Here is a 5,235-nt window from a genome sequence, read left to right on the forward strand (position 1 = left end):
TGGACTCGGACGGGGCTGCGGGACCAGGTCTGCGAGCCCCTGGGGCTCAGCTTGGACTCGACGCCTAAGGGATCCCCGGGCCAAGGGTCCCCTGACGCGGGGGCAGAAGTTTAAAGCCCCTGGTGGAGAGAAGGGACCGCCCTGGGGCAGCACCGCGCACTCGCGCCTTCGACCCAGATCCTCCCCGCCCCTCCCTCTGGGGCGAGCTGCCCGCGCCGAGGTGGAAGCAGGTGTGGGTGGGTGGGCGCGCTCTGCCAGGCTGGACCGGAGCTCAGAAAATGGGCACCGGGGTCTTGACTTCTGGACTGAGGGCCTTGCAAAGGTTGGTGCCCTCTTTTAGGGTTAGATTAGAGAGGGATAAGCCCCCTCGGGGGCAAATGTGCCCACCCCAGGGCGGAGGGGCGTCCAGGCCTCGGCCCCTGCCTAACCTGCGTGAACGACTACGGAGCAGGCGTGGGGTTGGAGTGTCGGAAGGGTGAGGCTTGCGGGACTGACCCCGCCCTGCACTGGCTGCTGTTTCCCAGGTGACCCCCGTGTGTGACATTTGCTGGTAAAAGAGTGAGCCCAGCGTCTGTGTTATGTTTCTGTCACTCACTCTCTAGGTAGGACAGGGGGAGAAGTGGAAAGTGAAGCTTGCGGCTCTCAGCCATTTTACCAGCCAGGGGATATTGGGCAATTTCTCAAAAACGTTTTGGTCGTCACAGCTCAGGGGAAGCGGGTGAGTGTTGTTGCTCTTTGACATCTAGTGGATAGAGGCCAGGGATGCAGCTGGACATCCCACAGGCCCCGCGACAAAGAATCATGTGACTCAAAACGGCCTAGTGCTGTGCGCGGGTTGAGAAATCCTCCCGAAGCACCTGGTCCATCCAGTAACAGGCATGCCTCGTTTTATTTCGCCCCCGCAGAGGTGTGTTTTTTTTTTACAAATTGAAGCCAAGACCCTCCACCAGCAAAAAGATCACAGCTGGCTTCAGTGCAGTGCACTGGGACCCAGCCTGCAGTACTTCGAGGTATGCCTGTACTTCTCATTGTCTTCCCCTCCCTGCCTCAGTTTCCCGGGAGGTTTGGGGAAGAACTTGGAATAAACCTAAATGAGATGCGAGGTAAGGAGGGCAGTTATTCCCCTCGCAGGAGGCTGCCTTTGGTGCCAGAAGCCTGCCTCTTCCTGCTCAAGCCATGGGCCCTGCAGGAAGTAGGTCTGGGCGTTGTTGGGAGGAGCTGAGACCAGGGGCAGGGAGCGGGCCTGAAGGACGTCCCCCTAGGGCAGCCTCCCCCACACGGGAGCTCCCATGCCCCGGGTATGAGCTCTGTTTGCAGATTTTCCCGAAGCTGAGTTGCTGACGCGGGCATGGACGCCTGATGCCATTGACCTGCTGGCATTTTCCCTTCTGAACTCACACCTAACTCTCCCAGTATTTACGCCGGGAAAGTAACACCCAAGGGGTATATCAAGGCTCCTGATTCCTCGTGGCTCCCGAGTCTGCTTCCCTCCAGCAGTAAAAGGTTCCACTGTGGTTAGACCAGAGGCCGGGCCGGGAGAGCAAGCCCCTCCCCACTCGTGGTGTCAGCGGAGCCACAGTGAGAGATGGCGGCCATCAGCCACAGGCAGGGGGCTGCCTGGCAGGGATGACTGAATCGTTTGAGTTGGGCTCCAGGAATGTGCTCCAGGGGTCGGGGCAGGTGGCATTCCCAGGGCAGGATGGGACGAAGCAGCCGCCCATGCCCAGGTGCCAGGCCACGCCACCCCACTGCCCTCGCTGCCCTCCTCCCACTTCCTGGCAGTATCCATGGCCTCTTGTCTCGTTCACTCCTGGACCCTGGAACCCTGTAGGGTGAGAGGGCAGGTGGCAGTTTCTGGTTTGACTTCTGCGTTTTTGGTGGAGTTTTATTTTATTGTGGTGGTGGTGGTGGTTGTTTTTGGTCTGTTAACTTTATTTATTTATTTATGGTCTTTTAACTTTAAAAGGCTGGAGTGAGACTCCCGTCTTTTTAGTAAAACGAAGACACCGCAGTAGTGGCCCCATCTGTCCTGTGCCTCTCGAGGCTCAGGCAGCACTCAGACCTGCACCAAGCTGTTCGGGAAGCAAGCGGTGGAGCGCAACCTTGAACCCGCCGCTTGAACCCGCCGCCCTTTCCCAGGCCGGGTCCTAACTCCTGTGCCGCAGGCCTGTAAACAGACCACCCGGTGACTCATTTCTGAGCTGCAGCTCTGTGGCGTTTTACACACTCTGCCCAGGGTGGGACTGGACTCTCTGCCTCTAAGACAGCGGTTCTCAACCTGTGGGTCGCGACCCCTTTGGCGGCCGAATGACCCTTTCACAGGGGTCGCCTAAGGCCATCCTGCATATCAGATATGTACATGACGATTCATAACAGTAGCAACATTACAGTGATGAAGTAGCAATAAAAATAATTTTATGGTTGGGTCACAACATGAAGAACTGTATTTAAAGGGCCAGAAGGTTGAGAACCACTGCTCTAAGAGGAGGGACAGATCACCCCCAAATCCCTTGCAGAGGCCCCAGGGTCCAAGTCTGGCTCTGGGTCAGCCGTGGCCGCTCCGCAGGGCTCCTGTCCACCTGCTTGTAAACTCAGCCCAGACTAGACTCCAGACGGAGCAGGAAGAAGCCGGGTGTGTCTGAGCGTGCATGGACCTGCTCACTTCAAGTGACCCGGCGCTTCCCTCTGGGTCGGGGTGAGCAGTGGGGACAGGAGGCCGCCTCACCCCAAAATATCAGGGGGGATGTCCTCTCCCGGCTGCCTCTCCTTCCTGCACAGCCCCGTGGGTCCCTGGGCCACCCACTTTGGAGCAGGCCTCCGTGTTGTCCTGGCCACCCTTGGGGATTTCCAGTGTGAGCTCACGCGCGCGTCTGCTCCCAGTTTCCCGTCCTGCTGAGCCAGGCTGGGGGCGGGGTGGCGGGACGTCAGCGCCCTCCCAGAGTGCAGGCTGACCTGGCCTGGTGACCGGGCGGCGAGGCTGCCAGGGAGGCAGCTCGCAGGACACAGGCCAGGAGGAGGAGCCCTGCCTGCCCCTCTTCAGGGAACGAGGGCTTCCCCAGACTGCCATGAAGTGACTGTCGCTGCCCAGTGTGAGTTAGACAGACGGGCGTAAAGAAAAACTCACCTTTTCTTGTCCTCTCAGGGATGTAAGTACAGAGAGCTGCCATCCCCATCCCCTCTGGGGTCCCCCAGGGGCCAGTCATTTGCAATTCCACAGCTGCTGGCAGGAAGGATGTTCTAGCCACCCCCACCCCCCAAAGTGGTTGGAGCTGGGTGGGCAGATCAGAGACGCTGGCCTGGAGGGTGGTGGGAAGCGATGGGCAGGGGTCTAGGAGAGTGTGGTCAGCAGGGTGGGGTCACTTCAATAGCTGCCTCAGTTTCCCCAGCTGTACAGTGGGTAGCAGTAGTCCGTGGGAGGGTGGCAGTGAGGATTCCAGCGGTGGTTCGCAGAAAGCCTTGGGCCGGTGCCCAGCCACACGGACCTGGCGAGGGAGCCGTCGAGATAACGGGACCAGGGCTGCTCTTCGGAGCCGGGCTGTGCCCTCGGCACAGACGGGTGGTGACGGAGCCCGTGCCTCGCGGGCTGTGGGGGGATTGGCTGGGAACAGGGGCCAGAGTGGCAGTGCTGGTGCTGTTCTGTACAAGTGGCCAGTCTGGGTGGGAGGGCGGGGGTGCCATGTAGACCACGGGCACTGAGGATGGGTTTCAATCTAGGCCAGGCGTGAACTGCCACCCAGCCCGGGGCTTCCCCGCCTGCCAGCCTGTGTGTCATGATGGTGTTGGTGGGGGAGGGGGGGATGTGGGGGGGAGAATGTCATGGAGGGAGAGACGCTCAGCTCAGCTCTGCTCCCAGGCCCAGCGCAGGGCAAGCTGCCCACAACCTTGGTTTTCTCTGCTTCCCACCTGTGTCCCTGGAGCCCATGCGTGGAGCATCCTTAGGTGGTCCTGCCCCCAGGCCCCGGCAAGAAGCCTCTTTTCCCTGGCGGGGTGTCCCCCCCCCCCATCATGCCTCTCCCCTGGCCCTCGAAGGCCTGGAAGCGCAGGTGGGGATCTGCTGGAGCAGGACTAGGAACTAGGGTCAGACCTTATCAGCCGAGGAAGATAATGAGATAGGACAGGTGAGAGGCTGTGAGAGCCCTTTCATAGAGGAGAAGGCGTGGGTGATGTCATTTCTGCTTGAGGGGGTGGGAGCGGCTGCTCACTCACCTCACCACCACGCCTGTTGTTTTGCCACGTTGTCTCACCGGTTCTTGGGTGACAGGAGGCTGCAGAATGTGGGGGCATCACAGCCCCACCACCTCCTAACTGTGGGACCTTGGACAGGTGACTTAACCTCTCTGAGCCTCAGTTTCCCCACCTGTCAGTTTCCCAGCTACACTGGGACCTGGCGAGGGAGCCGTCCAGATAACGGGATCAGGGCTGCTCGGGGCTCTTGGCTCAGCTATAGAGACCAAGTGAGGATGGTGGCAGAGGTCAGCCAGAATTCCAACTACTGGCCGTCCACAGGGTACCGGGCGCGGTACATTCATGATCTCATGTCATCTCTACTGCATTCCTGGGGCGGGCGCATCATCCCATTTCACAGCAGAGAAAACTGAGGCTCCGATGTGGTAACTTGCCCAAAGTTTCCCAGCACAGTAGGCGGTCAAGGCGGGGTTTGAGCCCTGTCTCCAGCTCCCCGCCTCCCCAGCCCTCATTCCTCAACCCATGCTGCCCCAAAGGAAGGTGGGGGGAGTGATGAGTAGGTAGGTTTTGAAGTCCCCCTGGTGTGAGTGGCCTGGATGGGCCTGTGTCAAGTGCCGGAATGCCCCAGCAGCCCAGGGAACGAGCAAGCCCCAGGGCAGAGTTCTGGGAAATCCGGCTTATTAGCTCTGGGTTTATTAGCTCTTTAATGACTGTTTATGAGCTGAGAAGTGTTTGCCCTGCTGAGGGGCATGGGCACCGTCCTGAGCGTGTCCCAGTGCAGGGCCCGGCAGCTCAAAGCCCCACCTCTGGCTCAGTGATCTGGGGGCTCACAGGGGCTCACCTCTCTATGAAGTATGGCCTCGCTGCCCTGGCCCGTGTGGCTCAGTTGGTTGAGCATCGTCCTGTGCACTGGAAGGTCGCTGGTTTGATTCCCAGTCAGGGCACATGCCCCAGTTGTGTGGGCTTGATCCCCAGTCGGGCCCGTACAGGAGGCAGCGGATCGATGTTTTTCTCCCTCCCCTCCCCCCGCTGCTCTCTAACATCAATTAA

The 5,235-nt window shown here is 59.9% G+C and overlaps 1 protein-coding gene across 1 annotated transcript in view; it reads left to right on the top strand.

Annotated features, from left to right (window-relative positions):
* The first annotated feature begins 756 nt into the window (after positions 1 to 756).
* Positions 757 to 5,235, top strand: part of RHBDF2 (rhomboid 5 homolog 2 (Drosophila)) — a 22,710-nt gene continuing 18,231 nt past the window's right edge. The window contains exon 1 of the mRNA XM_014531737.1: positions 757 to 1,010. The gene's annotated coding sequence lies outside the window, so the exon portion shown is untranslated. The remainder of the gene's footprint in view (positions 1,011 to 5,235) is intronic.

This window comes from Myotis brandtii, unplaced genomic scaffold (genome assembly GCF_000412655.1).
Source record: "Myotis brandtii unplaced genomic scaffold, ASM41265v1 scaffold825, whole genome shotgun sequence".
Taxonomy (NCBI): domain Eukaryota; kingdom Metazoa; phylum Chordata; class Mammalia; order Chiroptera; family Vespertilionidae; genus Myotis; species Myotis brandtii.